Source organism: Suncus etruscus, chromosome 9 (assembly GCF_024139225.1).
Source record: "Suncus etruscus isolate mSunEtr1 chromosome 9, mSunEtr1.pri.cur, whole genome shotgun sequence".
NCBI lineage: Eukaryota > Metazoa > Chordata > Mammalia > Eulipotyphla > Soricidae > Suncus > Suncus etruscus.
The window spans coordinates 67456446-67467678 of NC_064856.1; the positions used below are offsets into that span (position 1 = coordinate 67456446).

At 43.9% G+C, this 11233-nt stretch overlaps 1 pseudogene; it reads left to right on the plus strand.

Moving 5' to 3' along the window:
* Positions 1 to 8299: 8299 nt before the first annotated feature.
* LOC126018556 (uncharacterized) lies at positions 8300 to 10916 on the plus strand (annotated as a pseudogene).
* The last annotated feature ends 317 nt before the right edge of the window (positions 10917 to 11233 follow it).

Genomic DNA, 11233 nt, shown 5'->3' on the forward strand with positions numbered 1-11233 from the left:
TCCCATGTTGTCCTCCAAGCCTACCAGGGGTGACTTATAAATGCAGAGCCAGGAGTAATCCCTGAGCACTGCTGGATGTGGCCTCCCCTCAAAATATTAAAAATATCCTTCCCCCAAAGCCCCAGAACAAAATACCAGTTTTTGTATTTTAATTTCTGTAATTTCTAATTCAAAGTTCATAATTTTTGAAAGAATGTGTATGCTTGTAAGTAATTTTTTGTTATTTGTTTTCTGGAGAGCCACTCAGGGTGGTCAAGGCTTAATCCTGGCTCTGTGTTTAAGAATAGCTCTTTGTGGGCTTAGGGAACCATATGAAATGTTAGAGATCCAAACCAGGTTGGCTATATGCAAGGCAAGTGCCCTACCCACTGTATTATTCTTCCTGTCCTATAAAGCCCAAAAGATATAGCCCCCAAGCCCTACTCAAAAAAACAAAAACAGTATCTCATTCTTGTCTTTATTTGGACTTCCCTAGTGGTAAAAGATGATGAACATTTTCTCATGTCTGTTGGCCATCTACTGGTCTTCCTTAGAGAATTGTCTCCAGTTCCTCTCCCATTTTTTCATGGGGTTTTTATTTTTATTTTATTTTATTTTATTGGGGGGTGGGTCACACCCAGCAGCGCTCAGGGGTTGGTCCTGGCTCTGTGCTCAGAAATCGCTCCTGGCAGGCTTGGGGGACCATATGGGATGCCAGGATTTGAACCACCAACCTTGTGCATGAAAGGCAAATGCCTTACCTCCATGCTATCTCTCCAGCCCCTTCATGGGGTTTTTAGACTTTGTGGAGTTAAACTTTGTGAGTACTTTATTTATTCTAGATATCAAAACTTTATCTGCTGTGCTGAGTGCAAAAATTTTCTCCCATTCAGTTAGCTGCCTTTTAATTTTTGCCCATGTTTCTTTTGCCATACAGAAATTTTTTTTTGTTTTTGTTTTTGGGTCATACCTGGCAGCTCTTAGGGGTTAATTGCTCTGGTCCCCAGAAACTTTTTAGTTTGATGTAGTCATGTTTATTATGCGTTGATGCTATAACCCTTGCCATTGGAATCCTATCATCAAAGACTTCTTTGAGGTCTGTTTGTAGAGTTCTGCTATGTTTTCCTCAATGAACTTTATGGATTCAAGTCAAATCTCAAGATCATTAATCCACTTTGAATTGACTTTTGTGTAAGGTTTGAAATATGTATCAATGTTTAATTTCTCACTTATAATTATCCAATTATTCCAACACCATTTGTTGAAAAACTGTCTATTCCATTTCAAGTTCTTGGCTCCTTTCTCAAATATTAATTAACCATATACTTGGGGGGTTATCATTGGATATTCAATTCTGGCACATTGATCTGAAAATCTGTCATAATCTTATATCAGTGAGGATGGCACATATCAAAAATAATGGGAACACTCTCTCTTGACTGGGATATGATGAGAAAGGAATTCTCATTCACTGCTGGTGGGAATGCTGCCTGGTTCAACCCCTATGAAAAATGACCCAGCAATCACTCTCTTGGGTATTTATTCCCAGGACAGAAAAATATTTATCCAAAAGGACGTATGCACACTGCTATTCATTGCAATACTCATTAAAGTAGCTGAGACTTGGAATCAATCTCAACCTAGATGTCCAACAGCAGAGGAATGGATCATGAAGATGTAGCACATATATACAGTGGAATACTACATACCGTATTTGCTGGCATATAAGACGACTAGTCGTATAAGATGACCCCCCTAATTTTACAGTTAAAATATAGGTTTAGGCCTATATTCGCTGTATAAGACAGAATGTTCCTGTGCTGCAGCTGTACGTACCACAGTGAGCCAATCACAACAAGCAAAAGTTCAAACGGTATACTGTAATAGACTTCCTCTCTGACTCTGAACCATTTGAGCAGGTTTTTGACAGTGTAGATTTGGGTACAGAACATTGTCTAATTTGCATGCATTAAAAGCCTGCTTGGATTGGCCGAGTTAGAGAGGTGGTCCGAGCAGCCTTGCAGTGATTGTTGCAGGATCAAGTTGGAAAGTTCGTTTCGTGGCAATATCCAGATGATTTTTGTATAGCGGCATTTCAAGATGTTTTTCGGGATATACTCGGTGTATAAGACCACTCCCAATTTTCGGTTGACTTTTTTTCAGTTCAAAAGTCGTCTTATATGCCGGCAAATACGGTAGCTGTAAAGATTGATGCAATCATGCAATTTGCAGCAATATGGATGAAACTGGAAGATATGTTAAATGAAGTAAGCCTGAAGAAGATGAATAAATACAGGATGATATAATTTATATGTAGTATTTAGAATAACTGCATGAAGAAATTCAATGATCTAAATGGCAGTTGTCTCAAAAACCCTTGGCCCTACAGTATAGCAAAAAGAGGAAAAGAAAATGAGGAGGAGAAACACAAATATGAAAGGATAGGAGTCAGGGGCAAAGTGGTCTTAGGTGCATTGATGGAGAAAAAAAAGGGGGACAGAATTAAATATTCAAGCCAAAGTCAACAGCAATGGAATCAAAAGACCCAAACTCTAAAAATCTAAACTTTAAATGCGCCTGTTATACTTACTGGCAGACTCGGGGGCAAAGGGTTGTGGTTGAGATACACTCTGGGAACATGTTGGAGGGAAGTTGACACTGGTATTGGGATTGGCTCTGATTCATTGTATGTCTGAAATCCAACTATGAAGGACTCTGTAAATAACAATGGTTTCAATAAAGTAAAATAAAAACAATAATAACATGAAACTAAAACCTAAAGGCCTCTCAGCTAGATGTAGTGTGGCCACTCTGTGAGTCTTCCAGCTCATGCTCCTATGTGTGCTGCTCTGTAGATAAAATGGCAATATTTGCATAATACTAATTTGCTTTTCATTCTATCTCCAGGCAAGATCTGATCTTTTTTTTTTTTTTTTTTGGGCCACACCCGGTAACGCTCAGGGGTTACTCCTGGCTATGCGCTCAGAAGTCGCTCCTGGCTTGGGGGGCCATATGGGACGCCGGGGGATCCAACCGCGGTCCGTCTCCTAGGCTAGCGCAGGTAAGGCAGGCACCTTACCTCCAGCGCCACCGCCCAGCCCCGCAAGATCTGATCTTTAAGATTTGTTCTTAATGGGGCCGGTGAGAGAGCATGGAGGTAAGGCATTTGCCTTCCATGCAGAAGGATTGTGGTTCGAATCCTGGCATCCCATATGGCCCCAGTGCCTGGGGTGATTTCTGAGCATAGAGCCAGGAGTAACCCCTGAATGCTGCCGGATGTGACCCCCAAAAAAGATTTGTTCTTAAGGGGCTGGAGAGATAGCACAGCAGTAGGGTGCTGATGAGGGTGTGTGGTGTTGAAGTGCCATATGCATGAAACTTCAGCATTGATGGTATTGTAACTAATCAGATTGTATAAGTTTTCATATTAAAAAACTAAAGTAAGGGTCAGAGAGATAGCACAGCAGTAGGGTGTTTACCTTGTATGCAGCTGATCCAGAACGAATGGTGGTTCAAATCCTGGCACCCCATATAGTCCCCCAAGCCAGCCAGGAGTGATTTCTGATTGCAGAGCCAGGAGTAATCCCTGAGCACTGCCGGATGTGACCCAAAAACAAAGACAAAAACAACAACAAAAAAGGAGAAAGATTTTTTTTCTCAACAGAGCTGTAACTGAGATAGGAGGGAGGGATGACATAATTTGTTCTGCAGTTGGCAGATGGCACACTTGGTATTATAGGTATGGCCTGCCTTAACTTTTTGCAGATTAATCCTCCACTTAAATGTTATCCTCCACTTAAATTTTTAATATAAAAATTTGGGCAACATGATTATTTACAATACCATGAATGCTAAAGTTTTATGCATACAGCACTCCAACACTGTACACCCTCAGAGTGTATATTTTTCTCCATCATTGTCTCAGTGGGAAAAAAAAGGGGGAAGTATCATTATATAAGTTTATGCACACTATGCATAAACTTAAGGGGAACTCAGCCCACCAGAAGTATCCCTGGATTTCCCTGGTGTGGAAAACTGAAATAGCCCTCACAGGGTTCCTCAAAAGGCCCACTGTGGATGCTTCTTCCCCTGCGTGGATATTTGAGGAATTCCCAAAGAGATAAATTCATGCTTGGTATTACATTTTCTGTCATTATTTGGCACTCTCTCCTTTGTAAAATCTCAGGCAAAATTATGGCCTCAATCAAATAATTTGGTTTAGAAATTTCAGCACCAAAGATTACTTAAAAGAACCCCTTTTCTGGATAATGTTTAGCACCAAAATCAAAAGCAAAATTTTTTCTTTTTTTCAAATATGTTCTTGCAACCTTAGTTCTGGTAATCAATGGTGTAGCCAGAATACAGATCCTGGGCTATTGATTCTTCTCAGAAAATGGGAACTACTCCTTAGGAGATTTGGCTCTTTCCTTGACCTCTAAAACAACAGAGCTCACCTAAGTGAAGATCACGTTCCTAGATTTTTTTCTACTTCTTAATAATCCCTTATTTTGCACTTGAAGTTAGCTTGCAAAGAGCTGCCTTGAGTTGTGACCTTCTCCTTTGAAACTCAGAATTCTTACAATTTACACTCATAGTTTAAGTATTGTTTACTGTTAAACTTCGCTTTGTGGTTGTAAACATTCTTCTCTATACCTATGACTGGCTTTACTCCTTATAAGACCCCCTGCTTAAAAATTAAACTTGTAGAACTCCTGCCAGAAGATGTGTTGACCCACATACTTGATTGTGGTTTCATTATTTCATATTTCATATTTCGCCCGGCTGCTCGTGTTACCCGGTTTTCTCTTGTGAAGGATTTTTTCCCCACTAGAGTTGCTGAGATGCAAGATGCCTGCATCAATCACACACTTTTACTTTAAATAAAATAAAATAAAGGTTTTTAAATTTAATTATTTAAAACTTATTTGAAGGAAATATATCACATAGTTGACACAATTGATCATAATACATTTGTTTCAGGTAGAACAAAGGCAAAGTTATTAAAAAATAGAAAAACTAATGAGATGGAAGAGAAAGAAAGGGTTCAGTAGCAAGTATATTTTTGAAAATCATTGAATCACCAGTTAACTCATTAAAGGCCTAGCAGAAGTTTAACAAGTTTTTCTTCTTTCTCTCTCTCTCTTAAGAATAAGAGCACAGTAATAATGGTGTTAGAGTGGCAATTGTTGTTTGCATAGGCCCAGCAAAATATGAGGGACATGGAAAGGAAAAACCTTGGCCTAAATACAAGGAGACCTTACTCCTGAAGTTTTCTGGCATAAGACCAACTCTAGGCTCCAGGCCTACTAGGTTGTCCAACCCAAGTCATTGTCTGTAGTGCCAATAAATTTTTTTTCAGGTTTCTGTAAAAGTTAAAGATTCTGGAGTCTGTGCATATCCTACATTAAAGTCAGGATGATGTGGAGCATCCTCTAGTTTCACCTCACAATTAGAGGGCAATGAAGAAGGCCCTGCCCTGAAAACAGGTGATTGCTGTTGTTAAGTCTTCTGGGTGTTAAGGGAACTCTCTTTGGAGTAGGTTGATGCTGGGGCAGCAGTAGGATCTTCCCTGGTAGAGGATTGCTCTCAGGTGATGTTATAGACAATCATAGTTGTTTTGCAGATGGCATCCCTGGTTCAGGGATGAATGGACAATGCCTGTTCTTTTGAGGCCTGAGCCAGGTCATAATGACAATGTTCAGGGTATAAGATCCCACTGCATTACAAGATTTGTGTGTTCCTATCTCTATTAGATAAGAATTTGTATGTATAGTATTCTTCCATTTTAATGTTAATTAAAATTTTCCATTTTAATTTAATTTAATGTGCCTATGCAAAAGAGGAACAATGCCACATGGCATTATTGGTGCATATGGGGATCTCTGGAAGAAGTCTAACAATCACTGTAACTTGGTTTTAACATAAGCTCTAAATCTAGGGACTCCTACCAGAATTCCTTATTGAACAGATCACAAAGAGAAGAACAGACAAACCAGTGGAAAAAATTGTCACTGTATAAGAGAATATTCAGTAAGGGTTATAGCTGTTAAGGGAATACATATTAGATATTCAAAAGATATATACGTGTCCCTTTTATGTTTTTTGAAATAGTTGGGAAAACAAAGTTTTGAGTCACACAGCTTTATAAAACTTGGTGAGCTGTTAGTCCATCCCCCATTTTTCCTGTGTGATCTTTCCTGCTGGTAAAACCTGTCCATTTCTGGGAGGTATCTTAAGATTACTAAGAGAGGGGGCCGGGCTGTGGCGCTAGAGGTAAGGTGTCTGCCTTGCCAGCGCTAGCCTAGGACGGACCGCGGTTCGATCCCCCGGTGTCCCATATGGTCCCCCAAGCCAGGAGCGACTTCTGAGCGCATAGCCAGGAGTAACCCCTGAGCGTCACCGGGTGTGGCCCAAAAACCAAAAAAAAAAAAAAAAAAGATTACTAGGAGAACCCCTTTTCCGGATAATAGCACCAAAATCAAAGGCAAATTTTTTTCTCTTTTTCAAATATGTCCTTGCAACTTTGGTTCTGGTAATCAAGGGTGTAGCCAGAATACAGATCCTGTGGGCTATTGATTCTTCTCAGAAAATGGGAGGTATGAATAGGATTTGGAGGATGGATGAGAAGATGGGGAGAGATTGAGCAAGGAAGAAGCAGCAAGAGGAGAGATGGCTGAAGGGGTAGAATGCAGGGCCAATAATGAATCTGGCTTGAAAGCTTATGATAGGCCACACATGGTAGCTAGGGCCTTGGATAAAGCTGATATCTCCTGGAACCTGTCTGTGGACCATTTTCCTCGCTGCTATCCTGAACCTGCAGACATGTGACCTGGGCTGGAGGAGAAAGACCCCTCCATCCATCCCATCATCATCCAGCCCCATCCAAGGGCTGTTATTTTACAGTGAGCCATATGGGATGCCAAGGATCGAATTTTGGTTAGCTGAGTGCAAGGCAAGATATGATATTTAAGGTTTGTTCTAAGCGAGGTGTAACTGAGACAGGAGGGATGACATAATTGTCCTGCAGTTGGCATATAGCACACTTGGTTTTATAGTTCTGGTCTGATGTAACTTTCTGCAAATTAACACTTTTTATCCTCTACTTAAGTTATTTATTTATTTATTTATTTATTTATTTATTTATTTATTTATTTATTTATTTATTTATTTTGGTTTTTGAGTCACACCCGACGGTGCTCAAGGCTTACTCCTGGCTCTGCACTCAGAAATTGCTCTTAGTAGGCACGGGTGACCATATGGGATGCCGGAATTCAAACCACTGTCCGTCCTGCATCGGCTGCGTACAAGGCAAACACCCACTGCTGTGCTATCTCTCTGGTCCCTACTTAAGTTTTTTAATATAAAAAACGTAGACAATCTGATTATTTACAATACTTTATTTTGGGGGGCCACACCCGTTTGATGCTCAGGGGTTACTCCTGGCTAAGCGCTCAGAAATTGCCCCTGGCTTGGGGGGACCATATGGGACGCCGGGGATCGAACCGCGGTCCTTCCTTGGCTAGCACTTGCAAGGCAGACACCTTACCTCTAGCGCCACCTCGCCGGCCCCTATTTACAATACTATTAATGTTGAAGTTTTATGCATAACAGCACTTCAACACCACACACCCTCATCAGAGTGTATCTTTTTCTCCATCATTGTCTCAGCGTAGATCACACTTCAAATAAAGTTGGTGAGCCATATGGAGTGCCAAAGATCAAACCCGGTCAGCTAAGTGCAAGCCAAACATCCTACCCACTCACTATACTACCACCCAGCCCCACCGTATTATGCAGAAGGAGGATACAGAATCACTTCTGGTAAGGGAAGGAGTATTTTCTGTCTGGTGTAACCTGGGAAGTGGGGCTGGGGAGACTAGTTTGGGCAAGCTGCTTGTACCCCTGGCTACTCCCTGCTATGTGCTGGTGTGCCACTGGGGTGGGGGGAGAGCTAGGTGAGAGAGGAGGTGGGGGCATCTGAAACCGTGGACAGGGTTGGTTATCTGCAAGGCAAGCGCCTTAATCCCTTTTCACTTTTGAGTGTTTTGGAGTTCATTTGCTGTCCCAAAGCAAATAAAGCTGTCGGTCAGGAACGTCTTTCGTGTCTCTCTCGTGTCTGGGTGGCCAGATTGGGCTCCCGCGCCCTGTTTGGTGATTCACCAGCGCCCGCCCACAGCTCCCCTCCTGTTCTACCTCCGGCCGCTGCGGAGACGCCCGAGGGTAACGAGAGAGAGAGAGAGAGAGAGAAGTGACAATCGCAGGCTCTGTTCGAGGCAAAGTCCTGGTTAGCGGGGTTCGGTGAAGACTCGCTCCCGGGCCGATGGGTTCCCGCGGGCGGGCGCGGAAAGCCCGCGCCCTGGGCGCAGCGGCGGGGAGAACTGTGGAACTCCGACCCAACTCGGGGCGCCGCGGGGAGCTCGGCTGGGTGCCGATTCTGGCGCTCTGTCTGGTGCTGGCTCTGTGTAGTTTGCAGCCCACCGCAGGTAGGTCGTGGCACTGGGGGTGGTGGTGGCGGTGGTGGTGGTGGTGGTGGTGGAGGTGGAGGAGGAGTGAAAGGGGGTCGGAAGGGCCTGGCGAAGGTGACGCGTGTAGCGGGCGACTCCGGACGCCTTGGAATGTCATTTGCAAATTTGGTTGCATTAATGAATGGAATGGGGACGGTTTTTGCGAAGTTGGTTTGATAGGATTTCTCCTTCAACTGTCTGTATCTATGTAAATAAGTTGTCAGAGGGAGAAAAATTTGCCTTTTTGTTTGTTGGGGGGGGGCACACCCGGAACCCCAACCACCAGGGTAGGGGAGGTTCTGTAATACGGGTCTCTCTCTCTCTCTCTCTCTCTCTCTCTCTCTCTCTCTCTCTCTCTCTCTCTCTCTCTCTCTCTCTCTCTCTCTCTCTCTCTCTCTCTCTCTCTCTGTGTGTGTGTGTGTGGTGTGTGTGTGGTGTGTTTGGGTCACACTCATGGCGCTCAGAAGTTACTTCTGGGTCTTCGCTCAGAAATCGCTCCTGGCAGGCGACGACGGTGGCAGCGGAAGGGTGGGGGTGGGGGACTCTGTAACACAAAGAAATGTCAAAGGAATACAATAGCTATTAAGACAGAGAGCACTTCCAACAACTTTTAAGAACTAATTTAATATACATACGGTGAGATTTTATTATAAACTGAACACCTATAAAGTGATTTAAAACTAATCCTTTTGGGGCATTTTGGCGCGGAGCGCACGGCAGTGGGCGCAGTAGCGGGTCGGGCGCGGGCGCAGAGAGGAGGAGAGGAGGTGCGGCTCCCGTCCCACCCACCCCCCGGCGCGGGCCCCACCCTTCCCTGGCCAGGCCGACCGGCCGACCCCACCGAACGCTCCCCCACCCCAGCGGACCCCCCCCCCCCAACATGGGCAGCCAGAGCTCCAAGGCTCCCCGGGGCAAAGCCGTGACCGCCAAGGAGGCCGCCGGCGCGTCTCCCGCGAAGGGCAACGAACAGGAGAATGGCTGCGTGAAAAGCAACGGAGACTTGTACTTTTTTTCTAACTGCTAAAACCATTCTCTTCCACCTGGTTTTACTGTAACATTTGGAAAAGGAATAAATGTTGTCCCTTTAAAAAAAACTAATCATTTTTGTTACTGACTTTATATAAGTTTGGCTAGCTTTAAGTTTAATTAACAATATGATTTTTCTTGATATGTTTCTTGTATTGCAGCAACATGCTGCTGTCTTCATGTGTAGAAAACTGAACCCTTTCAGAAAATTAGCAGGAAAAAACAGTCACCCACAAAGCTTTGGAAAAACAAACTTCCCCTTTTCATACAGCAGCAGAATTGCCCCTGATCTGTTTGTCAGTTCTATTAAGTATACAGAAAGTTCCCAATCATAAGTCTCTTCACCAAGACTGCCTCAGCAGCACGCAGTACCAGATATGGTAACCGGGAGAAAACAGGCACAGCAAATGCAGTTTAAGCCAATGCTAGCTTCAACAATCAGAATTCTTTCGTTTGTTTGTTTTTGTTTTAGGGCCACATCCAAGGGTACTCAGGCTCCTGGCTCTGCGCTCAGAAATCACTCCTGGCAGGCTGGGGTTGAGGTTGGGGAGAGAAACCATGTGGGATGCTGGGGATAGAACCTGGGTCCGTCCAAGGTCGACCTCGTGCAAGGCAAACACCTTACCCCGGTGCTATCTCTCCAGCACCAACAAGCAGAATTTGAATCAATTTTTATAAAGCCTGGAAGATTAAGGGGGAAATTCCTGTGGTTCGATCCCCCGGCACCCCATATGGTCCCCCAAGTCGGGGGGCTATTTCTGAGTGTACAGTCAGGAGTAATCCCTGAGCGTCACCGGGTGTGGCCCAAAAACCAAAGGAAAAAAAATTGTTTTCGCTTTTTCATCCGACCTCCCTCCTCCTCCCCCCAGCGCCGCTGTGGCTGCACCGCAGTCTCCTTCCAGTTGCCTTCATGATTACCTAGATCTTATCAGTCATGATGAGATGTTTTCTGAACTCTACAAGATCGGGGAAATCGAGGTCGGCCAGTGGCTAGAGGTGGAGGGGAAGAGGGTGATTGATCAGTTGATGACTGGCTCATTGATGGAAATGCCACCACCTAAGGTCCCGAGGGCAAAGGAACCAAAAACAGTGATCTCTGGTGTGGACAAGGTCATGAATAGGAAAACCACATTCACCAAGGAAGCCTACAAGATGTACATCAAAGATTACATGAAAGCAATAAAAAAACAAACTTGAAGAACAGAAGCCGGGAAGAGTGCAACCTTTCATGACTGGGGCTACAGAACAAATCAAGCACATCCTTGCTGATTAAAAAAACTACCAGTTTTTTACTGAAGAGAACATGAATCCAGATGTGGTATGGTTGCTCTGTTGGTCTACCGTGAGGATGGTGTGATCCCATATATGATTTTCTTTAAAGATAGTTGAGAAATGGAAAAGTGTTAACATATTCGGCAGTTAATTTGGATCTATCACCGTCATCACTACTGGCTGCAGCTTTTCATCCACACACCAGGACCAACAACAGGATCCGATGTCATCTTGAGCACTTCCTTTATTTTTACTTTGATTTATTTGGAGTGGAGGCATTGTCTTTAAGAGAAAAACTTGTCTCGTAGGTTGTCTTAAAAATTAAAGTCAGGGCCGGGCGGTGGCGCTAAAGGCAAGGTAAGCCCTTGCCTGCTCTAGCCTTGGACGGACCACGGTTCGATCCCCCGGTGTCCCATATGGTCCCCCAAGCCAGGAGCAACTTCTGAGCACAT